Source organism: Hyaena hyaena, unplaced genomic scaffold (genome assembly GCF_003009895.1).
Source record: "Hyaena hyaena isolate Hyena2069 unplaced genomic scaffold, ASM300989v1 scaffold_67, whole genome shotgun sequence".
Classification (NCBI taxonomy): Eukaryota; Metazoa; Chordata; class Mammalia; order Carnivora; family Hyaenidae; genus Hyaena; species Hyaena hyaena.
In genome coordinates, this window is record NW_024080699.1 from 150,330 (window position 1) to 176,451 (window position 26,122).

The following is a 26,122-nucleotide window of genomic DNA, read 5'->3' on the forward strand; positions in this document are numbered from 1 at the left end:
GCCTGCCTGTCAGTCATCTTTCTCAGGCTCCGAATGGAACAAAATTGATGTGTACCTGGTCTTTTAACCTGCAGAATTAGGGACGGGGCTAGTCCATGAATAATGGAATCCACCATTAGTCATAAACTGGAGGAGATCATCTGCATCTTGACTCCAAAAAAGCAATTTAAAAGAAAATAAGCCTCTGACGCTTTTATAGACCAGGCACATTCAGGCGCTGGAAATAGCCTTCACTCAATTCCTTATTCTGCTAGTATTTATCACATATTGCTGGTATCCTTTTAGGGAGTGATTTAAAAACAAAAGAAAACAGAGTACCCAGAGTACATTTGGTTTACTCTCATTTGGTCCTGTACTGGAAAAATGAAACTTCTCTTTTCTGTTTCCGCGTGGTGTTTCTTATCATAAGTTATTATACCCCCACCAGTGCCTCCAGACAGCCTCCACCACACCACAGTGAATGCTTGGTACCCTAAGGGTTTTTCGGCCTGGGGTTTTCACCAGCCTGAAATGGCAGTAATCCCAAAGAGGAAAATAGGGAAAGGTGATTTCAGAGCCACCTTCAAGACACCAGGTCAAGGCTGCAGTGCCAGGGCTGGACGCTACTCCCCCCCCAGCTCGCCCTTCACCAGAGGAGAAACCCCAACCAAGCTGGAATCCGTGCAGGCCATGCGGCCTGAAGATCCACCACCAGTAGTCCCCAACTGGACCTGCTCACAGAGGTATTTCAACTCACATAAGGCATCACGCTGGCCCATTGAGGCCAAGGTTGGAAGAACAGAACACCAGATGTTCGTGTGAGCTCTTCCTGACAGATGGGCCATTTGGAGAGATCAAAATACGGGACAGAATCTCACAATATGGAACCTTGAGCTAAGTGAAGGGTCCCGGTTACCCCCAACCCCGCCCCCCACCCCAAGCAGGTTAACCATAGATTTGAGCTGGGGTAGGCTGAATTCTAAAGATCACACACACATATTAGCATCTCTTGATTACTCATTCAAACGCTGATATAGGTACTTCCTTGAAGGGATTTTGCAGGTGTAATCAAAACATCAAGCACCAAGTTGGTGGACCTTTAAGACAGGGCTCATGTGAAGCCCTTTACAAGCAGAATTTTTCTCCAGCTGGGAGCCGAAGTCGGGGATCTGAAGCACAGGAAGTATCCATCAAGCATCACTGCTGGTCTGAAAATGGAGAGGGCCACACAACAAGGGAAACGGGAGCTTGCAGAAGTGGCCAGGAGCCCCTTGCTGGCAGCCAGCAGGCGAACAGGGATGTCGGTCTGCAGGTGGAAGACACTGGATTCTGCTAATGACAGGAACGAGCTTCAGAGAACACTCCGGGCTCCAGGTGAGAACACAGCCAAACCCCACCTTCATCTGGACTGGCACCCAGCCATCGGTGCAGAATTCTAACCTACACCACTGAGAGCAGATACGTGGGTGCTTGCTTTATCAGCTTTACTGACATGTCTCACTATAAAATTCACCATTTTGAAGTGTACAACTCAAGAGTTTGCAGTATAACAGAGACGGGCAATCATATCCCATCTGATTTCAAACTATTTGCATCACCTAAAAGAGAATCTGTGCCTATTAGCAGTCTCCATTCTTCTGGTCCCTGGAAACTCCTCATGTACATTGTTTCCATGAATTTGCCTTTTCTGGATATTTCTTATAAGTGGAATCCTACAGAATGTGACCTTTTGTATTTGGTTGCTTGCACATAGCATGCTGTTTTCAAGGACCTACCTACGATGCAGCACGTATCAGGATTTTACCCCTTTTATGGCCGAATAATATTCCATTGCATGAGTTTATCACATTTTATCCATTCATCAGCTAATGGGCATTTGGATGTTTCCCACTTTTTAGTTATGATGAATAATGCCGCTTTTAGTATTTGTGGACAAGTTTTCCGTGGACATGGCTTTTCATTTCATTTCATTTCCGTGGACATGGCGTGTATACCTAGACTGGAATTGCTGGGCCAAAGAGTTACTTCTATGTGTAACCTTGTGAGGTACTACCAAACTGTTATCTGAGGTGGCTGCAGCATTTTACAATCCTGTCAGCATTGTGTGAGCTTTCCAATTTGACTGCATCCTTGCCAACATTTGTTTTTGTGGGTTTTTTTTTTGGGGGGGGGTTGCTAGCACTTGTTAATTGTCTGTGTTTTTTATTATAGCCGCCTTAGTGGGGGTAAAGTAGTATCTCCTTGGGGGATTGGAAGTTTTTTTGTTTTTTGTTTTTGAGAGAGCACTTGTGTGCTGCTCTGAAAAATAAAACTTTTTCTGTAAAGGGCCACACAGAGGAGGGGCAGAGGGAGAGGGAGGGAGAGAATGCCAAGCAGGCTCGAGCTTAGCATGAAACCCCACAGGGGCCCTGAGATCACGACCTGAGCTGAAATCAAGAGTCAGAAGCTTGACTGAGCCACCCAGACACCCCTCGTTGTGGTTTTGATTTGCATTTCTCTAATGACTAATGATGTGGAGCATCTTTTTTTTCTTTATTTACTTATTTTGAGAAAGAGAGAGAGAGAGAGCAGAGGAGGCACAGAGAGAGAGGGAGAGAGAATTCCAAGCAGGCTCTGTGCTATCAGTGCAGAGATCATAACTGAGCTAAAATCAAAAGTCAGACATTTAACCGACTGAGCCACCCAGGCTCCCCTATGCTGAATATTTCTTCATGGGCCTTTGACCATTTCTGTATCTTCTTTCGAGGAATGTTCTATTCAAATACTTTGAATTTTTTTTTATTTTCAGAAAACTGCCAAACAGGTCAAATAGTGACAGTTCTCTGGGGAGAGACTCTTTTGGAAACCTTCAAACTTTTTCAGCCCTTCCTAATGGAAGTGAGGCTGCTGGTATTCCTAGTGACAACATTTGCAAGGCTGTTGGTTTTCAAAGCTTCCCTGAAGCTGGGGCATAGAAGATGGGAATAGGGCACTTTAATATTTTTTTTATTATTTCTAGGAGAGAGAGAGAGAGAGAGACAGCGTGAGCAGGGGAGGGTCAGAGAGAGAGGGAGACACAGACTGAAACAGGCTCCAGGCTCTGAGCTGGCAGTCAGCACAGAGCCCAACACAGGGCTCGAACCCACGAACTGTGAGATCAAGACCTAAGGGAAAGTCGGATGCCTAACCGACTAAGCCACCCAGGCGGGGAATAGGGCACTTTAAAATGCCCAGCATTCACTGTGCGTGCCGGGATTAGCTGGTCCTCTTGAATTAATTCTCCTTAGATCATTGCAAGTCTTTGGTTAATTTTACAGAGTTCTGGGAAAGTTAATTTGGACAATTTTTGGCCAATTTTGGCCAATGTCCCCATTGCTTTTATAAAGGAGAAGTTTCTCAGAGACCCTTATTTGGCTGTTTCCAAAGAACTTCCCCCCATCCCTCACCCCGGGTCTTAATTTAAACAACTAAGTTTGTGCTAATTTATGTAGCAATAGAAACTAATCCCTGAGTCAAGGCTAAGGACACACCCGGACCACAGAGCTAGGGTCGGTTTCTAATACGGCAAGAGTTATTGTGACTCTCTGGGCTGGCCTCCGATTTCCCTATTTTGTGGTTTCTTCTTTAGATCTTTCTTTTTCCTTTGTGCTTCAGCAGACCCTCCACTCCAATCCAGGAAGAGAAAACCTGAGGCAAGAATTTTTTTCGTGGTTTAGGAATCTCTTTCCATGATGCCTGCTTTTCAGAGTGGCAAGCAGCTGGTTTATTCATTCGGCAAACATGCTTGTGCAGTGGCCAGGATGACCAACTGTCCTACTTTCCCTAGGATGTTCAGATTTCTTGCACTGCCCATGCTTCATTCCAGAAAATAACCAGTCCCTGGAAAACTGAAATGGTTGTAAACCCTACAGTTGCTCAGGCCTGTGGTCTAAGGCGAGGGTCAGGAAACTTCTTCCATAAAAGGCCACACAGAAGGATGTGAGGCTCTGCCGTCCAGATGGCCCCCCATGCAGCTATTCAATTTGGTGTTTGTAGCACAAAAACAGCCCTAGCCAACGTGTAAACAAAAAGACATGGCTAGGTTTTGATAAAACTTTATTTTAAAAAGAGATGGCGACACAAGAAAATCTACATGTGGCCAATACACAGAGGGGAAATGGCCCAACTTCACTACCCATCGGGGAAATAAAAAATCAAATACACATCAAAGCCACAGTGAGGTAATCACTTCACACCCCCTAGGATGGCTACAGTCAAAAAGACAGGCAATAGCAAGTGGTGACAAGGACAGGGAGCCACTTTGGAAACTAGTTCGGTAGCACCTCAAGAGGTCATAAAGTTACCATTTAACTCGGCAATGCCAGCCCTAGGTATGCATCCCAGAGAAGTGAAAACCTGTGTGCACAGAGCACTTGTGCACAAATATCACTAGCAACCCAAGACAGGAATTGCTAAGCCAGATGGTATGGCTCTTTCCACAGCCCAGTGTCGTCTCCACTCCCTCAGGGGCAGGTTAGCGCCCAGCCGAAAACACCAAGATCTCTGAAGCTCTCTGGGGCTCTGCTTATTTACTTCCCTCGTCTCCAACTTACAGCCACATCGGCACTTCCAAATCCCTGTCGCTGGGGGCGCTTGGGTCGCTCAGTTGGTTAAGTGCCAGGCTTCAGCTAAAGTCATGATCTCCGGGCGTGATCTCACAGTTCGTGAGTTCGAGCCCCCCTGTCGGGCTCCGTGCTGACAGCTGGGAGCCTGGAGCCTGCTTCAGATTCTGTGTCTCCCTCTCTCTCTGCCCCTTCCCTGCTCCTTTGTTCTCTCTCTCCCAAATATAAATAAACATTAAAAAAAAAAAATTCCTGTCCTTGTATCTGGCACAGAGACCACAGACCAGCGCTGTCCGCGGGGCCCAGGGTCATCCATCATTAAGTCATACATTCTACCTGCTTTTTCTCCGTTGCTTGTGGCGGGAGGGATCAGTTCAATCCGTCATCCCACCCTGACTGGGAGGGGAGTTCTGTCTGCTTGCACTTGCACTTGGCAGAAATGGATCCAGACAGCAGGCCTCCTCTCCTCTCCGGCCCCTTTGCACTCTGTCTGCAGCGCCGGCCGTAGTGGTGCAGGCGGCGCTCGCTCCATCATTGCCGTGGCTGTTTTGTATTTACACCTATTTATTGATTTCTTGCCATGCGTGCCAGGAACCGCGCCAGGTTCTAAGGACACAGGTTTTATCGTGGCAAATATAGTTCCCGCTCTCGAGGGGTGTATAGTCTCGCGCCGGATCCCACAAGCCATAGCCCCTCGGCAAACCCAGCCTGCTGCCCGTTTGTTCAATAAAATTGTATTGGACACAATCACACCCAACCATTTATACATTTTCTAAGGCTGCCTTCGTGCTACCTCGTGACAAGAGCTGAGTCCTCGTGAGAGAAACCACGTGCTAGACCCCATGCCGAAGATGTTTACTAGCTGGCTCTTTCTAGGAAAAAAAAAAAAAAAAAGATGTGCTGATCCCCTATCTAGTGGATAATACTAGTAGCTTCTTACTGTAACACACTACAAGCGTGGACACCGAGGCTCAGAGAGGCTAAAGGACCTACTTAACCTTACCCAGGTCTGTCCAGGGGCGTGCTAGTAAGTGTTTAACAACTGGCCGTCTGAAAAAAGAAAAAGAAGTATGTGTATTATACATTGTACTTTTATCATAAATTATAAAGAGACAGGACGCCTGGGTGACTCAGTTGAGAGTTCCAACTCTTGATTTGAGTTCAGGTTTGTGAGTTTGAGCCCCCACATCAGGCTCTGCACTTACAGTGCGAAGCAGGCTTGGGATCCTCTCTCCCCCCTCTCTCTCTGCCCCTCCCCCACTTGCACTCTCTCTCAAAATACACTTAAAAGGGGGGCACCTGGGTGGCTCAGTAAGTTGGGCATCTGGCTTCCGCTCAGGTCATGATCTCACCGTCCTTCTGTGGGTTTGAGCCCCACGTCAGTCTCTATGCTGACTGCTCAGACCCTGAAGCTTGTTTCAGATTCTGCATCTCCCTGTCTTTCTGCCCCTCCCCCACTCACACTGTCTCTCTCTCAAAAATAAACATTAAAAAAAATTTTTTAAGTAAAAGTAAAAAAATAAAAGAAAAAATTTTTAAATAAGTGATGGGGCACCTGGATGGCTCAGTCAGTTAAGCGTCGGACTTCAGTTCAGGTCATATTCTCACGGTTAGTGGGTTCAAGCCCCGCATCAGGTTCTGTGCTGACAGCTCAGAGCCTGGAGCCTGTTTCAGATTCTGTGTCTCCCTCTCTCTCTGCCCCACCCCCACTGGTGCTCTCTCTCTGTCTCAAAAATAAATAAAACAAACCAAAAAAAAGTGAAAAAGAGTATACCACATTTTACAAATAATGATATGTATATATTTTTTAACAGCATTACACAAGCTCTGCGTAATGTACTCTGTGTAAATACTAAAAACTCTTACCAGTTGCCTGAGTCTGAGGTAGAAGGAGTGGAGAATAGCGTTAATGTGTATGGGGTGGCTTTTGGAGCCATTATAAATGTTCTCATATTACATTGTGGTGATGGTGGCACAGCTCTGTCCTAAAAGCACCCCTGAGCTCAAGAGCTTTATTTAGGCAGTCTGCTTAGTGTCTCCGTGGACTGGCCCCTTCTGGACATTTGGCACAAATGACATCTAACAATATGTGAGCTTTTGTAACTAACAATACTTTTTCTTGTGAAATTCACATGGAGCAACTGATTCTCACACAACGCTTTCCTTGATTTTGCTGAACTTTTATGCCCAGACACAGCCAGCGGTTGCAGTCGATGATCTGGCTGTAGTTCCAACGTGGAAATGATATTGTCATTTCTATTCAAGAGTAAAGAGAGAAACAAGGACGTACGTCAGAACTTCATTCGTCAATGACACGGGCAACTTCTGTGCTGAACGGCAGGACAGGTTTTGAATACTGAAGGGATGTTTTCTCAGTACTTTATGCCTTTCAAAATGCAACAGCCATGAGCCGGCCCTCTTTTAAGTTTCATCTTATTAGCATTTTCCTCATCACTTTTTAAGTCCAGACCAGAGATGAGCAAACTTTTGTTAAAGGGACATGCAGTAAATATTTTAAGCTTGTGAGCTGTGTGCTTTCTCTTGCAACTACTCAACGCTACCATTGTCACCTGGAAGTGACCATATAGATAATGTGTATATTAAATGGGTGGGCCTGGGGGCGCCTGGATGGCTCAGTCGGTTAAGCGTCTGACTTTGGCTCATGATCCCATGGTTCATGGGTTCAAGCCCTACATTGGGCTCTGGGCTGACAGCTCAGAGCCTGGAGCCTGCTTCAGATTCTGTGTCTCCCTCTCTTTCTGCCCCTCCCCTGCTCACACTGTGTCTCTGTCTCTTTCTCAAAAAATGAATAAACATTAATGAAAACTAAATGATCAGGTCTATTCCACAAAGACTTAATTTACAAAAACAGATTGCAGGCCCACAGTCCATAGTTTGCCAGCCTCTGGGTCTAGACAACCAAGAATATCAATAAAAGACCTGATTTAAAATATTTTTATGGGGGGGGAGGCAGGGACAGAGGGAAAGACACAAAATCTTAAGCAGGCTCCACCCTCAGCACAGTACAGGATGTGGAGCTCAATCCCATGATCCGGGGATCATGACCTGAGCCAAAAATCAAGAGTCGGATGCTCAAGTGACTGAGCCACTCAGATGCCCCAGAAGACCTGCTTTATACTATTTGCTAATCCCACCAGAATTTCAAGCTACTGATATACCATCAGTGAATGCGAAGTTAGGAAGACACGCACAGTGGGAGAGTGGCACAGTACTCTCTTAATAAAAGGAGAGAGATTCATGAAGTATTGAAAGCATAGTACTTAAAATAGAGATCTGTAGAATATATGAGGCATTTTAATGCACTGTCTTCCTGCATGATTACTAATGTTCTTTGTTCTGGCCATTTTCTCTAAAGAGAAATTATAAAGCAAAGGAAAATTTCATATTTCTACATCAGACTAATAAATGCTTTGGTTATAGAATACAATTAACTTTTTAAGTGGCTTAAGCTCTTGTATTTTCTTATGAAATGACAATTCTTGAATAGAATGGCCTCAGTAGATCTCAAACATGCAAGGAAAGCAAGTTTCTAACAGTCACGTGAACAAGCCTTCCCCCCAGCACCTGATTCTTTGCTGCTATCTAAAGGGAACGATTGAGGGGCGCCTGGGTGGCTCAGTCAAACTTCTGACTTTGGCTCAAGTCATGATCTCCTGGTTTGTGGGTTCAAGCCCTGAGTTGGGCTCCATGCTGACAGCTTGGAGCCTGGTGCCTGCTTCAGATTCTATGTCTCCCTCTCTCTGTGCCTCTCCGCCACTTGCTCTCTTTCTCTTTCTCTCTCTCTCTCATATGAACATAAAATTTTTTTAAATAAAAATAAAGAGAATGATTGGTTCTCAACAATCAAGTTTATTTTTAAAGTTTTAGTCTAACATAAACAGATACTAGAGCCTATGATGATCATGTGGATATAATGTTACTTGACTAGAACTCATTACAAGATGCCAGGCACTCCGCAAAGTAATGTGAAGGGTACAGAAATGAATGAGACACTCCTTCCTCCATCTCCCTTCCTGCCCTTGGCTGTATCAGGATGACTGTATTTAACACCTCTTCTTACACCCTGCAGCTCACCCGGCACAGTACTAGGTCAATACCCCTAAAATACAGCTTCTGGAATATCACTTTCATGTTCAAAAACCACCAACTCCTCCACTTGGTGTTCAAGGTCCTCAACCTTAAGTTCCTTTTCCACCTTGTCTTCCCCTGCACACATTTTGCATCCAACTGTTTGTTGCCGTGGAAATAATATCTTTGCACTTGGGACAACCACCCTGTTGCACATGCTGTTCCCCTTGCCTGGAACATTCTGCAACAAAGAATCCTCCCTGTCTTTCTAAGTCCAAGCTTCAATCAGGCTTTTCATGCTGTTCCCCTTCCCCCCCATAAGGATCTCTCTAGCTTCCAACTTCCTTACAGTTGATCCTTGCTGCCATCTATTCCCCCACGTGGTAGAATCAGTATGAAATGTCAACTCGCCTTCCCCCCACCAAAAAAAAAGATATTTATTAAAAGAATAGTGGGACAACTACATTATTAAAGGATTGAACAATCAAATGGCAAAGGCAGAGGTGCAGCTTAAAGTCAAAAGCAATTGAAGCTGAGCACTTGAAGGACTCGCTGTCTTGCCTCTGCTTCTCTCGGGTAGACTGTTTCTTCGCAAACTGAGTGACTTCTCCCGGGTGGCAGGAAAGGGCATCCACCAGTTGCTGAATGTCCCATCTAGTAATGCCTTCTTCCCCTGGACTAGAAAGCTTGTTTTTTATACTCTAGTTATAAAGATACTAGGGAAGGATTCAAACTGCCTTGACATAGGCCAGGTACCCAGTCCTGAGTCACTCAGCTGTGGCTAAGGGTAGTGTTATTTAGTGCATATGTGGCTGCTGGGAAACCAGCTCCTGTATCTCCAGGACTGATCACAGAGGAAAAGAAATATTTAGGAATAAGACAATAATCCTACAAGGTGTCTTGTACTCTTCACACCTTGACTTCCCAATGTTAATTGCTGTGAGTATGTGTGCGTGTCTGCATGCATGTGCATGCACACATGCACGCACACGCGTGCGCACGCACACACACATAGTTTTCAGGGGACCTGAGTGCCATAGTCAAAAATGAGGACAGAGTTCTCACCAAAGTAACCACAGACATGTCCTCTGGAATTGGGATAGTATCAGAATGTCCCTCAATGCCCCAGGACTGTGACTTGTGATGCCATGTGTCAGTTTCTTCAGACCTAGCACTCTGGAGTAAGGCTTTTAGATTCCTAATAACCACTACTGCACTCCTGTTCTCTTGGTCTCTGAACTCCTATTGCTACAGGACTTGAGGTCTTATCGAGTGAGCCAAACTGGGGTATGGTCTCTAGCCCCATACTATTCAGAGTTGCTAGGTATGTTCCGTTTATCTCCAGGTCTACTCTCCAAGCTGCTCTGTGCCTTGCAAAGCTGACGTGGGTAGATCACATGAAAGGGTTGACTTTCCCTCTAGCTTCTAGTTTAGTATAGCTGCTAGGGAGTCCCTGCAGGAAAGACAAGATAGAGGGAGAGTAAAGTCAGAGGCTTTATCTTCCCGGTTTCCTCCCTGTGGGGTTGCCACAGGCTGACTGCCTCAGTGAAGCTCACGGTTCTTCTCTGTCCACATAGCCTCTCTCTCTCCAAGTTCCCTTAAACTCTCTCAGTTGTGTTCTCTACCTCCCAATCCTTGTCTTGGGTCAGGACATGTAACAAATCTAGAATACTAGAAGTAGCCTTTGGGCATTCAGCTCAAGACAGTAGGACCCTCTTTGAGAATAATTCATTGGGATTAGGCAATGGGAGTTTCATGTTGTCGATACAAAAGGGCTGCTTGCCTCACTTCTCTACCAAAGGATATGAAGATTTTACTGTTTGCTCCTCACTCACCATCACCACTTTATTCTCTTTGAGGAGAACATGGAAGAACTGACTGACTAGCCAGTGGCTCAGGAGACTCCTGGGATCCTGAGGTACGATCCTGGGACCAAGGAAATCAATAGAGGAGTATTGGCTAGAGTAGAAGCAGGGATCTAAGACAAGGGATAGTTTCCCAGTATACTGCAAGAGGACTGAGCATAAGAGACTGCCCACGAGACCCAGAACATAGGACTTGGGACCACAAAGGAGCCTGGAAGGAATTGGATAAAACAGGAACCACTCACAAATCCTCCCTCCCACCGTGGACCAGCAATGGACTCAAGAATGGCACTCAAATCTGAAGTAAAGAACTCCCGAATATTCTTCTGGAATCTGAAGTATGTATAATCTGCTGGGACCTAAGATTGTTTAATAATGTAGTGTCTCAGTCTTCCCTTCCCTTATGAAGGAACTAGTCCTCATTATGTTGAGTCCAGGGGTCAAGGGAGTCATTTCCCAGAGCCATAGCTGCTGGTCTTCTAGACAGGCAGTCTTCCACGATTATGCTGCCTAGTCATCTGGGTCACTAAAATAGACAGATAGATAAATGAATAAATAAGAGAGAGAGAAGGGGGGCTTTTAAAACCAAATCTTTTTGAATTAGGTTTCATTTCACATAAATGCTAGTAGAACATAACAGTAAGACAGTGAAATTGAGACAGAATTGCATTTTTCTCTGTAAAGACCACTGCCCTAGAGGGAATAAATAAATTAACAATAAACAGGCCAGCAGTAGGCATGGCACTCTCTTGAAAGCTAGGAGGATATATATTCCTTTGCTCTTGCTGCTGTGACAAATGATCACCAATTTAGTGTCTTAAAGCAACACAAATCTGTTATGTCTTAGTTCCGTAGGTAAAATGGGCTCGCTTAGCACCTCTGCTCTTGGGTCTCAAGGCCCAAATCAAAGTGTTGGCCAGCTTCAGCGATTCTGTGAAGGCTCAGGAAAGAATGTGCTTCCAGCCCCGTTCAGGTTGTCCTCAGAATTCAGTTACTTTTGGTTGTAGGACTGAGGTCCCTGTATCACTGATGACTGTCAGCAGGAGGCTGCTCTCAGCTTCTAGAGACTTGATCACAGTTCTCTTCATCGTTAATGCGAGCAACAGTGAGTAACATGCTTTTGTGCTTCAAATCCCTCTGTCTTCCTTGGTCATATTCTTTTGTCTCCAGCTGGAGAAAGTTCACTGCTTTTATAGGCTTGTGTGATTAGAGCATCCCCACCTAAATAATCCAGAATAATCTCTCTATTGTAAAGTCTGTAACCTAAATTATGTCTGTAAAATCCCTTTTGCCATGTAGTGTAACATATTCACAGCTTCTAAGGATTAGCGTGTGGACATCCCTAGGAGTCATTCTCCCTACTGTGCAGAAGACACTGAAGCTATGTCATGGCCAAGTGCAGAGAGGAAGTTTAGACCAAGACAGATGCCATTTTCATGTTGTTTTTGTTTTGCTTTGTTTTGTTATCTTGCTTAAAGTACTTGGAAAACGCTATGAAAATACATGTTCATTTCAATATACTTTTCTGATTATATATATAACTATGTGATATTCATAGAATACACATATAGTCAAGACGTAGGAATTGCGTATTTACCTCACTCAATTTATGAAAAATAACTATCATATAACAATAACCTAGCTAGTCCTCCTTATCAAGTTAATCAATCAAATCAGACTGTCAGGAGAAAACAACAACTCTGACTCAATTTTTTTACCCAAATTAAAGCATTAATGTACACAATCTGCTGAAAAAGACAGATCACAATGGTAAACTTATACTACTATACAATAAACTACTAACAGTTGTCAAGATTAAAATTATGCAGATTCTAATGTCATTAATTTATGGATTTTTATAAGTTATAAAGCCAAGCGTAAGTCAATTTGCTGTTTTTCATTAACTCGTAATAGTTCAAAATTTAATGTATAGTTAAAAATAAGCAGCCCTTTGTGAAGGGAGCCTAGGAGAAAAAGCAGGTGGGTGTGCCTGTGTATACTAAATGCAGATATTTGGCTTTGGGGAATGTCATGGAGGGAATTACCTTGACGTATGGTAGTTTCCAAAGTGCTCTCAGGCAAACTATTTCAAAGATCACAGAACACAAAGTTTGGCCAACCAAATTAAAATACTTGAATCACACAAAGCTGTCATTGCATCAGCTTAATACACAAAGAGAAGCAAGAAAAAGACATGGGGTAGGCTAACACTTAGCATGGGGTACAAACAGATAGAACCAAAGCAACTTTTCCAGCAGGCACCTTAGACATGGTGCTTAAGGGCTTTTGGGGCCCACAAAACTGTTGTAATTTCTTTTAAAATCAGAAGAAGAAGAAGAAGAAGAAGAAGAAGAAGAAGAAGAAGAAGAAGAAGAGGAAGAGGAAGAAGAAAAGAGTATATTCCAACCTGGATTATATTAATCTTTCTTTCAGTGCAGTGGTAAAACAGAAGTCTAATATTTCTTGACACAGGAAGGGGCCCAGGAAGAATGGCTCAAGTGTCCTGTAGCCCAGGATGGGAACACAACACAGCCTAAATCTTAGCAGACAGAAAGTGCCTGGAGCGAATACAAACACCAGCTCCACCAAGAAACTCAGAACACGGATGCCTGGCCGCGGCAACAGCCTGGCAATTAGCCTGTTCAATGACTCTGGGTTGTGAGTGAGTTCCTTGGGCAGAGCACATGTGGGACCAGAACAGGACCATACTGGGATCCTCCAGTGGATGGCCAATTTCAAGATGCCCAGAAGTGGCATCCTCGTATTTATAATTTGGTCTTCCCAGGTCTTTGTATCCACAAGTAATATTTGTTCTGTCCAACATTCCATTTATTCCAGCTTCAACATGCCTTACACATTACTTACTATCTGTATTTAACACACTTATCAATTCTGCCTGTGCCTCACAAGCTCTTTGCCCATTATCTATCCCAAATGTGTCCTATCAATTTGGCCAGTATCTCGTAAGCTACTACCAGCTTTCTTTCTTTGCTTTATACACTCTTTGTGGGTTTCATCCATCCCTTTTGTTGTCTCACCTTTCATAGAAAAACTGAATATTCTCAAATAATATAGAGAACACACGTCAGGAAAAATGAAATAAGAATAATGTATGAGATTAAGAGATAGCACCATTAATATCATCAGACATTGTGTGGACATGATTTAAGTAAAGAAAAAGTTCAGTTCCACAAAAGACCATGGAGTTCTTCAACTTTTCACCAATGCTTCCGCCATCATGTTTCTACTTTTTATCAGGAGGTGGACAAAATTAAACATTTTATAAGGTGAAATAAGACAAGCATGTCAGGATTACAATGCAGATGTAAACTAAAAGGAGACACACACAAGTTTTATCCACAGGCTTTATCCAAGGTAACATGAAAATCTGATAGCTCCTGAAAATATTTCAGTTACTTTTTTTTTTAATTAACCATCACTAATCTCTTCTCAAGAGCTATGCATTTCTCAATAACAGGGATAAAAGAGCACATAATTAAATGAAAGTCAGGCCCATGGCCTACAGTTAATGTACTTCTGATTTCAGAATACAACAGGAGGGGCCCAAATATCCCCCATTTCCAATGCTATGTCTCATCTTTAATAGAAATATACATAAGACATAAGAAGAGAGGAAGATTTGGGGGGTCATTAATTTCAACTGAAAGACTCTTCCTTCAAGTCCCCAGTTCAAACTGACTGTGCCCTGGCCCACGGCTGGAGAGGAGCGAGATGTATAACTGAAAGCAATGGGTCACAGTAAGAACTGGAAAAGGTAAAGGGTTTATCTTTCTTAGATGCAGCGGAAGATGGGTTAGGGAAAGGGGAAAATGGGAAAGAACAGCTTTCTCATGCCAGGAAAGAGATACCCAGGGATCTGAGTGTCCCAATTTGAAGGCACTGGTCTGTACCACAAAATTCAACTGATAGTTGTGTATTAATACCATTATCGTAAAATATTTTAATCTGATGAAACTTTAAGAATTCTAAGAATCACTTTCTATATGCCATCCCCCATCCTGCTTCCCATATAATAGGGGCTCAGTGATACCTGCTCACTGTTCACTCAGTTTTTCAGACATGCATGCACACGTTTGCCAACAGCCAATTATGTGTCAGATGCTAGAATGGCAAGCCAATGAGCGTTCACTATCACTCTGTGACAGGCACTGTACTAGACACAGGAGATAATAAACAAAACTGTGTTCTTGATAAGTTAATTGATGAGCACTTCTTTATGTATTTCTAGACAAAATTCCTGGTCCTCGTTATTTAAAAATCTCTGATTCCAGTTTCACTACCACGTTTTTTGGTTTAGTTTTGTTTTTTTAGTTTTATTTATTTATTTTTAGCAATCTTATTTTTAATTTTTTTTATGTTTTATTTATTTCTAGGAGAGAGAGAGAGACAGCGTGAGCGGGGGAGGGTCAGAGAGAGAGGGAGTCACAGACTCTGAAACAGGCTCCAGGCTCTGAGCTGGCAGTCAGCACAGAACCCGACGCAGGGCTCGAACCCACGAACCACGAGATCATGACCTAAGTGAAAGTCGGACGCTTAACCAATTGAGCCACCCAGGCGCCCCTTTATTTATTTATTTTGAGAGAAACAGAGACAGCACAACTGGAGAAGGGACAGAGAGAGGGGGAGAAAGAGAATCCCAAGCAGGCTCTGGGCTGCCTGTGCAGAGCCCAAGCGGGGCTTGAACTCACAAAACAGGGAGATCGTGACCTGAGCTGAAATTAAGAGTCAGACACTTAACCGACTGAGCCACCCAGGCACCCCTCTCACTACCACTTTTATGCTTTATATCTATAAATGGAAGAGACATAAATGTGAAACCACGCGGGTTCACAGGCCACCCCAAAAGAGGCGATGGGCCGGATTTGGCCCTTGGGCCATAATTTGTTGACCCCTGACTTTAAAAAAGTAGAAAGAGAAAGAAATCCTGGGAACACATTTTCCACAGCAAAAATTATTTGTACTGATCTACCATGACTAGTTTGGCAACATTGTCTGAAGAGAAAGGAAAGAATAAGTTATGATTTGGGGTTTATCAGAGAAGAAGTTGTGGATAGGAGCAGCGTTCTTGAGCCACCTGTGCAGATCACACATTGTACAAGAAAATGGGACAATGTAGCTAAACAAGGTAATCAGGCAATGGATTGTGGGGGAGTTGGGGAGGGAGGGTTAATACCTATGCAGAAACCAGACTCCTTTCTTTTAATAGCCTGAGTGAAGAATGGCTACCATTAAGGCAACTATGGCACAAAATTAATCCTTGAAAATGGTTTAAAATTCGTTCTTCTCTGACATGACAGTACTGCAGAAGGGATTGTTTTGCATTGATTCCTTCGGTAGGAAAACCCACATATCTCTGAATAATGTGCCATCGTTGCTCTATCTGGATTTGGGAGTTTTAGGCATTATCTTCCGACTTCCTGGACATGAAAAATAAGTCTCCTCCTTTCCTCCCCTTCTCTCACCAATACTGCGCACATTTCCGTCCTCATCTCCTTTTGTCCAACATGGTCGTGTCGGTGCCTATAAAATCATGACTCTATACGCTCTTTATAAGCAAGGCATATAACAAACTATAACTCTTTCCTCTTGGGAAACATGTATCTTGCCTTTTCTGGAGTGAATTATTGTTCACACCTCTTAATTTCTGTATTCTCATCAGTAATTCAAACTTGAATTTTCTGGCTGAGCCTTAAGTCCCCTGAATAGCATTCATATCAGATACGCTACCAGTTTCAGCTCACGGCGGAAGCCTCTTCGAGCCCTCAGACCTGCCCGAGCAAGACCAGTGGTCACAGTTCTAGCCGTGACCCTCACTGTTCATCCTGAGGACCTCACATGGCTTTACTGCCATGTGGCCACTCCCAGGTTCAATGCTGCGTGTGTATCAGAGTAAAAAGTTCCGGCAAACACAAACCTTGACCTTTCAAGCTTTTATGCAATACAGTTGTATCTTCATGGTTTAACAGTCAGGTCGCATAGTCGCTCAGTTGTGGCCACACGTCTGGTGCATGGGCCTGTACTCTTCAGCTACACTGTCTCTCGCACATGCCTCCAGAGTTGTCCACGAAGGGGAATAGAGAGCTGGAGGAATGTATATGGGATTACTCAGGGCCAGGCCTGGAAATGATTCACATTCCCTCTACCTGCCTCCCAATGGCCAGAACTCAGTCACAGGACCCCTGACCTGGGACTACGGGGGAAGGTAGGGAGGGGGTCATGGCAGGTAGACTTCTTGTGCACCAGGAAGAAGTGATGGTAAGGGAAATGCCTAGCCTTATGTCTGCCAAGTGTGCCCATCTGAGCACCAGACCATTTTGGTGTTCTTCCAACAGGCAGTATTGGAAGCAATACCCTCCACTGCTTCTGGCCCTGGTTCATGGTCTCGCAACTACGAAGTCAAAACACAAATCACTGGTTGTAGAAACACCAAAATCAAAGGGTAGCTTGGAGACAAAAGGTACTTCTCCCAAAAAAGTTGAAGAACAGCGGACTTCAGGCCATCGCTGTCCTGGAGCAATTCTAAAATCCCTCTGGGCGCTCGAAGGCCCCCAGCTCGGGAGGGCAAATTTCTGGATTGGGTCCTGCTGCTGCCTCTGGAAGGAACTGTGGCTACTCTCTGTGACCCTTTCCTCTGCTCTTTCAAAGACTCCGATTTTTATTTTCCTTGGTCCCGTCTGACCAGAGTGCAGGCGAGCATGTCCCTCCAGGAGGAAAGTATATACAGTCTTTGTGGTCTCTTTTCTGATTGTGGAGGTTGGGCTGCAGGGATCGTTTTCAAACAGTTCAAGATTTTTTTTTTTTTTTTGGCTGGAGGGGTGCCGGGGTGGGGGGGCAGGGGTGACAGCGGGGGTGGGTAATCAAATCCCTGGTTCCTTTGGCAATACAGTTTCCTCAGAAGCCTGAGTTTCTGAGGTTTTCACCTTCAATCAGATTGATAGGCAACAAGTGTACCCAAAAGTCTTTTCTAAACATAGTGGTGCCGCCAAATAGAGGTCCTTCTCATTGCCTCCTCCTCTCTCCCTCCCTATTCCTCTCCAAGTTCAATGACAACCATACTGAGGCCATCAGGTTCCAGTGAGACCATCATGCCCAAGTCATTTTATCTGAGAAGTTTCACTGTAAAGCTTTCTGGGCCCAAATTTCTGTACCCTTTTTATTCCTTGTGATTTCTCCCTACACACCAGTCAATTACTTCCAAAGGCTACCTATCACTTGCAACTCCTTACCAAATGAATCCCAGAGTGGCCGATCCCACCAGCACTTTGATTCTTTGTAATCTGTTCTTCTTGGGCCACTAGCTCCCACATCACAGCAAGTAATTCTTTTATCAAATGTTTGTCACTGTCAAACTTGGGTCCCCATTTCTTTTTTTTTTTTTTTAATATTTTTATTTATTTCTAGGAGAGACAGAGACAGCATGAACAGGGGAGGGTCAGAGAGAGAGGGAGACACAGACTCTGAAATAGGCTCCAGGCTCTGAGCTGGCAGTCAGCACAGAGCCTGACGCGGGGTTCGAACCCACGAACCGCGAGATCATGACCTAAGCGAAAGTTGGACGCTTAACCGACTAAGCCACCTAGGCGCCCCTTGGGTCCCCATTTCTTAATTTCTTATATTAGTTCCTTTGGTACTCACCAGTGAACACTAAGCAAATGCCACTGTTAAATCAACACCCACTTTCTATGAGTGAAAATGCAACACTGGTTGCTACAAAGACAAACCCTAAATCTCAATGATTCAACAAGTCTTTATTTCTTGCTCATGTCACAGTCCAATGCAAATCAGTTGGCTTTCCGCCTCTTAGAGAGCCATGTGGAACACAAGGCCTCAGGGTGACCATGGAAGAGAAGGAGAAGACAGAAGATCATTCTGATATTTTTATATCCAGACCTGATGGGCCAGACCTGATTTGAAGGGGGGGTGGGGGGCGGGTAACCACATTACTTCCTCCCACATTCCACTGGGCAGAATTCAGTCATACAGCTCCAACAGAGCTAACTGCAAGGCATGCTGGGATATGTAGTCTTCCTGTGTGCTGGGAAAAGGGAATCCATAGCATTGCCTCTAACACAACATGTCCTCTGATTTCTTGATGCTTTTTTTCCTCTCAAGAAGGGCTATAGAGAGAGGTAAAATTTTGAGCACCTCGCATGTCTGAAAATTCATCTATTCTAGCTTCACATTCATTAATAGCATGTCTGGGTACAACATTTTTTATTCGAAATTTTATTTCCTTCAGAATTTTATAGCTATTACTCCAATATGTTCTAGTGTCCAGTACAGCTGTTCCTTTTAAGAAGGGTCTGGTCATTGTGATTCTTGTGCATGGGATGTGCTTTTCATTTGGGGGGTTTTGTTATTATTATTGCTTCTCTCTCTCTCTCTCTCTCTCTGTGTGTGTGTGTGTGTGTTGGGGGGGGGGGTGGGTCCTTCTTTCTCTCCCTAGAAGTTTATAGAATTTTTCTCCAATACTTCAGTGACTTCAGATAAATTATACATGGGTTGCATCATTATGGCTCTATCATCATTTATATTTTTGGATACTGTGAGCTTTTCAATCTGGCAACTCAGGTCTTTCCATTTGGTGAACTTTTCTTGACATTATTTAGTGGATTATATTCTAATACTCTCCTTGTTACTGTACTTTCTGAACGCCTGATATTCAGATATTAAACCATCTGGGATGATTTTATTATTTTATTTTATTTCCTATTTTTTATATTTTTGCCATTTTGTTCCATTTTCTGAAGAGGTTTTTTTCAATGTTCTCTTCTGGCCCTTTATTGGATTTTTTTTCTTCAACATTAAATTTTTTCTTTTCAGAAGTCTTTTATACTCTCAGAATACTATTTTATGGAAGTTTGTTCTTCATGCCTGGGTGCTGGATCCTTTCTAAAAACTTTCTTTGAGCATATTATTTGGTTGAAGTTTTTATCACTCACAACTGATTTCTTCCAGAATGCTTTTTTTCTTATTGCTTTTATCATTGCAAGTCTACTTCAAACTTCTGCTAATTTTTGGTTGTCTGTTCTTGTGGACTAGAGGCTCTGAGCAGATGAGGGGGTCATGTTGATTATGAAGATCCAAATATATTTTCCAGAGAAGATCTTCCAATTTTCTGCCTGGATGCCAGTGGTCCTAAACAGAACTCAGAAAAAAAAAAAAAAAAAAAAAAAAAAGATGGAACTAGAAGTTGGGTCTCTGTTTTCCACAGACATATTTCAGCTAGACCTCCAGATTTTCAGTTTGGCACCCTGCCCTCAAGTATGCCTGGATGCTCCTGGTCCGTAGACCCTTTTTTCCCCTTAATGCATAATAAGCTTAGCATCTTTCCTAGGTGAAGGAAGAGTTGTTGCCCCATAAGTACGGAGAAAGAGAAAGAATCTAGGGATCTCATCACTTCATAAACAGCACTCAACCCTCTTATAGGAAATACATACTTCCAGAAGCCCCTGAACTGCCACCCTCCTCCAAATTTCAGAGCTTTTTGAGGTTTTTATGGTTAGACCAGGATGATTCTTCCCTTTCCCCACTGGTATCTGATAAGCCAGCTCCTGCCTATCCATTTTATTTTCCAGTTTCAGAAATTTCATTACTCTGGGTGAGCTGCTTTCATACCAAGGAGGCAAAGATTCTTTGAAGCAAGACGTATGGCCACCCAAGGTCTTTACCACTTCCCTTTGAGATAATACTTTTTGTATGCAGGGCCCCCAAATTCCCTTTCCTACTAGTCCATGAACCTGCAAGAGTTTCTTTCTCCATCAATCCCGTAGGCTGAATCTCCAATGTGCGCATCCTAGACCTGAGGGATGGTCAAGAAAGGGCTCTATTCAACGGCTGAGAATGGAGCTGGACACGTACCGCCACACTCATGTGTGCGCCCCACTGCCTCTTCCCAAAACCAGTCATGGCTTGGACAAAAGTAAAATGAATTTTGAAATTGCACTCTGCAGTTGTGTGGTATAAATATACATATATATGTTCAATGTTGTCATTACGAGGGTACATTTGTCAAGGTAAGAGGCTAAACTCTAAGAGATTGTTAGCTTGACATATAACTATTAAATATATAAACATATGGCATGGCCTTTTACTCAGATTCGTACTCGTGGGCCTCTGCAAGTATTAGGGATGGCATGCCCCCCATCTTGATAGATGTGTGCCCCTTAAAAGGTACTCTAAGTTTTTAGAGGTGTTTCAGGAAGGAGCAACATTAGACACATGTGTCCAATCCGCCATCTTGAACAAAAAGTGCTTCCCTGCTTCCCTCCCTTCTTGAGCCGTTTCCCTCAAGGGCTCAAGCCGTTTCCCTTGAGGCCTGATGCTCCCACACAGGCAATAGCTCCTCCTTCCTTTTTTGATCTTTCTTTTTTTGTCTTTCTCAGCATCAATGCTTCTCACCAAAGAAGGAGATTCATAAGGAATACTTATTCCTGTGTGCTTTTGTACAAGAATTCTTCTACAGCCCTTTCTCTTATACATATTTTCCCCCTCAGGTCAATTCAATTTCTTATGAAGTTTCTGAGGTCTTCTCATTTATTTTCACTCTATCTTATCATCCTGCTTCATTAATCCTTGGGCCCCATACAGTGTTTAGCAGAATTCCTTGCTCAGAGTAGAAACTTAATGAATATTTGTTCACAACTGCACTGCACTGAATTGTAAGCTCTTAAAAATCTATGCCAAGGGATGTTATTTTTGAGATGTCACTGAATGCCTCCCCTTTGCTGATAGAAAACAAGGTGACACTGTAACCAGACTACTAAAAGCATGATTATATTTTCATGTTTCCTGCCAAAGGAGTGGTTAATTGTACTGATTTGATGATTTCAGAATTGTATGAGATAGTCTCTGAAGCACATAATCAAAAGAGCTGAAATTCTGCTTCTGTATGAACTTATGATTCCTGGTGGTAAGGACCACCCAATAGAAAAATTTCTGAAGTTCTCCAAACATATACCTTTGCATATGTCCCTACTTATTGCTACTCTGATCGAAGCGACATCAAGGCATACTGTGTACCTCAGCTATGGACTAGTGGGAACAGAGAGGAAGCAAGCATTGTGAAAATGAAAGGAACTGATTTGGTTGTAGGGATCAAGAGACCTCTAACAAGTGAAGACAAGCCACAGCCAGCAGCTGAGACACAGCCCCCAGAGGGACATAATGAAACCAGGGGGGACTTCAACCAGTGTTAAACCCTGTTGGGAAAAAGCTCCCAGAGAGCATGACAATTGTCATTCTGAAAGCCAGCAGTACAGTGAATCCAAGGGTCTACTGTTTGAAGTGGACTACCCCAGGGAGTGTCTGAGGATATGCAATCAGTATCTACCCTCCCAGAAGAATTAAAATAGCTAAGAAAATTGTCAGCTGGCCAAGCAAGCTTCAGGATCAGGGCAAGATTTTGATCCCAGCAAGGAGATGTGGGGAGAGCTCATCATGAATCCAGGTTGGTGTCTGTCTTCAGTGACCTTTGCCCTGGTTTGTTGGCCATTTAAGAGATCTCTGTTCAAAAGACCTCACTAAAGGCCATGTGTTTTGACTTCCCCCTCCTTCTCAATTGCTTAAAACATGAGTAACAGCCCTAAATCCCCACCTTTAAAAGTAAAGGAGGTGTGTTAATTTGGGCCAAACAAGAAACATTTATGGTAGAAATTTCCATCATCAGTTGAAATCAAATCAAGGGATGAGTTGGCCAACCCAGTCTCTTAGAACAAAGGTTGACTTTTCTGCAGAATAAGAAAAAAACAACTGAATACTCAATCAAGAAATTCCAATTACAAAAAAGTGAAAGTTTCATCCTATGGTTCCTACAAAACCAGGGACTTCTCATCAAGATGCCCAATGACCTTCATCCACTATCTTGACCAGGCACACATTGCTATGGTTCCTCCAAATGCTAACTTTTTCTGCTTTGGGGAGCCAGCAACATATTTCCTATGCTTTCCCCATACCATCAAAAAAGTAACTCAACCTAAGAACAATTTAAAATATTGTGTTGGTAATGAGAAATCTGACTAGCTCCATAAGAAAAAAATACGAAATGAACAAAACCAGATTTTAGGGGTTGGATTTGATATTTAAAAAAAACACTTTTAAAATAGAAGTTGGGTATTAGGAGCTGGCTTCTTTCAAAAAAAAAAAAAAAAAAAAGGCAACTTAAGCATAGCCTCCAGAAAGGCTCCAACGTCCTCTGTGTAATAGCGCCCTCTGGCTTTAACGATACATTTGGCTTTGAGTCTCAGGTTTGGTGGAAAGTCTATGGCTGTGCTGGAAAGACAACCCAGGATTCCTCAAATCTGAAACCCTGCTCATCTGTTTCTCCTGCATCTGCTTTTGCAAAGAGGAAGTATGACTCGAGCAATGCTTCGTCTTCTGTGTAAGAAAGGACTGTCGAAGAACAGTGCCAATAAGTCCTTGGAGACCTTAGCAATGCCTTACTATTCTTTGGAAAGTACTCTCTTGAGACTTTAAGTTTAACATGGAGCTGCCAGCATACACCAAAGAAAATGGTCTTCAGGTTGAGATACAGCCAACTAGAACAAATTGTGGGAAAGGAAGAGACCCATCCAAGACCATTAGCATAAATGATTTTAGATCTGTCATTCATGAAGGAAGCTGTTGAAGCGTCCCTATTTCTTCCTTGTCTGTGCTTAATTTTAAGACTCCTAAAGTGACCTCTAAATAAGAAAGAAAATACTACTGGATCAAATGAAAGAAAACCTTGCTTGTTTTTTATTCTTAATATGAATACAAGTAATCAAAGCATTCTGGATTCTTCTTGGGAGGTTTAAATGGAAGGGGTCAGAAAAGTTCCCAAAGGCATCATTGGCTTTTGGTTGTCCATAGAAGTTCAATGTGATCTTTTTGACCCTTCAAACTGAGTCTTCTCATGGAGAAAACAAGCTCAGCAAGAATTAGATTATTCATCCCAGTGGAGAAGAAGGAAACCAAGTAGGTCCATGGAGAAGGGCTAAAAACTACCTTGGAAAAAAATCCAGGCAGAGCCAAAGATTCTTCTCCTTGCTTTGGAGAGGACAGGATGGTCTGGGATCACTTTTCCCCATGATACCCTTTCCTTGGAAAGCATTATGCTTTTTTTCCCCTTGGGTGAATTCTTGCTTACCCTTAAATACCCAGTGTGGAGATAAACGACCACGATCTTGGTAGATCTTTAGAGTAAAGCCATTGTAGCTAAGGAAAGTAAGTAAGCTGCATTCAATTTTCTGAAATGCAGAGTTTTGTTTTTTAATCAGGCTTGTATACGTTTTGACTGGGTATGATATAATCAGGAAATTATTTTGTTTTTTCACGCCAATGTTTGGGGCAGATTCATCATTTTCAAGTCAATGGCAACCATTAAAAAACAGCCCTATCAATAGGCAACCAACAGAACGGGAAAAGATAGTTGCAAGTGACATATCAGATAAAGGGTTAATATCCAAAATCTATAAGGAACTCACCCAACTACACGCCCGAAAAACAAACAACCCAGTGAAGAAATGGGCAGAAGATATGAACAGACACTTCTCCAAAGAGGACATCCAGATGGCCAACACATGAAACGATGCTCAGCATCCCTCCTCATCAGGGAAATACAAATCAAAACCACACAGAGATACCACCTCACGCCAGTCAGAGTGGCTAAAATGAGCAAATCAGAGAACTCTAGATGCTGGCGAGGATGTGGAGAAACAGGTACCCTCCTACACTGTTGGTGGGAATGTAAACTTGTGCAGCCTCTCTGGAAAACNCTGGCGAGGATGTGGAGAAACAGGTACCCTCCTACACTGTTGGTGGGAATGTAAACTTGTGCAGCCTCTCTGGAAAACAGTGTGGAGGTTCCTCAGGAAACTAACAATAGAACTCCCCTATGACCCAGCAATAGCACTGCCAGGAATTTACCCAAGGGATACAGAAATGCTGAGGCATAGGAGCACATGTACTCCAATGTTCATAGCAGCACTCTCAACAATAGCTAAAACATGGAAAGAGCCTAAGTGTCCATTAACAGACAAATGGATCAAGAAGATGTGGTTTATCTATACGATGGAATACTACATGGCAATGAGAAAGAATGAAATCTGGCCATGTGTAACACCATGAATGGACCTTGAGGGTGTTATGCTTAGCAAAATAAGTCAGGCAGAGAAGGACAAATATCATATGTTTGCATGTATAGGAGGATTAGGAGGAACTTAACAGAGGACCATGGGGGAGAAGAAGGGGGGAAATAGTGGGGGAAAGGGAGAGAGGCAAACCATGAGAGACTCTTGAATGCTGAGAACAAACTGAGGACTGATGGGTGTGTGGGGGGAGGGGGGAGATGGGTATGGAGGAGGGCACTTGTGGGGATGAGCACTGGGTGTTTCATGGAAACCAACTTGACAATAAACTATTTGTTAAAAAAAAAAAAAGAAGAAGAAAACCAGCCCTATCTTCAGGAATTAATAAATGCAATCCAGACCATTCTAAATCAAAACTTTAACCTTGCATCCAATTAAAAAAGCTTGGGCTTGATTGAGGTTTGGGAATCAGCATCTTGTGAGGGAGTCAATTGTCTGGCTCTCTCTCTTTGTAGTACCTCCTATTCCACCTCACTCCGCCCAATGCCACTTCTGGGTTCTCCAAGTACAAGAGGGAAGAAAGGCAAAAGATCAAAGGAATTTTTACTTAATTGGTGTTTTCAATGCTCTCTTGGCACTTGAAGTGTCTCTATCATACAAATACTGGCTCTATTTTATGGGTAGCATATGGACATGTTGGAGACTACCTGGAGGACCAGCTGTGACACCATCCCCTAACCCAAACAATTCTTCCCCTGAGCCCCCATGACCTCTGCCCCATCAGGTCCTGCCCTGGTGGTATGCCTCTGAGTCCCCTTACCCTCACAGATAGCCTTCTTAGACAGCATCCTTTCAAGACTACTTGAGCCTTGATCCTTTTACACATTTACCCGAAGCCTTGGGGATCCATTCTTGTCCCTCAAAACTGCAAGTACAGTCTGCTCAGCCCCTGAACTTGCCTTTCTCGCCCCAGTGCTGTGAGTTTCCCCAACCAACTTCTCATCTTTAGACCTCTTCAGGGGACACCTATCAGCCTTTCTAGAGAACTCGGTGCTTCTATGGAAAGCTAGTGTGCTTTGAACCCCAGCTGTCATTCAGCCAGGGAATGTGACATGGCCACCCCTTCTAGCAGACAGCACCGAAGTTTGTGAGAAGTTCTGATGGTTTTACTGGGCCCTCTTCATTTGGCTAATGAATGAGAACAACACTTTCTCCTCTCCTGTAGTCCCTTCCCTGAGGAAAAGACCCATAGCTTTACTCCTGCAAATTCCCTTCAAAATAGTTCACCCAAAAAATACCAACCTTCCAATTTAAAAGAAAGAATTTGGATGATAGGTGCATGTGTCCAAAAACATCTCTGGTTTCTCTTTGGTAAGTTCTGAATAAATGTGGAGTTATTTATTTCACCCATTGCCCTCAGCTTTAAGGCTTTAGCTGAAATTCCAGTGCAGAGAAAAAAAAAAGTCTCTTTTCAGAGCCCATTCACAAAGATTCTGCCTTTTGGTGAAAGAGGTATTCCTTT

General features: G+C 43.3%; 1 long non-coding RNA gene across 1 annotated transcript in view; it reads right to left on the reverse strand.

The window, feature by feature from the left end:
* Positions 1–6,628: 6,628 nt before the first annotated feature.
* Positions 6,629–26,122, reverse strand: part of LOC120232090 — a 39,149-nt gene continuing 19,655 nt past the window's right edge. The window contains exons 2-3 of the long non-coding RNA XR_005528493.1: positions 16,449–16,615; positions 6,629–6,815 (exon numbers count right to left, since the gene is read on the reverse strand). This is a non-coding gene — a long non-coding RNA (uncharacterized LOC120232090). The remainder of the gene's footprint in view (positions 6,816–16,448; positions 16,616–26,122) is intronic.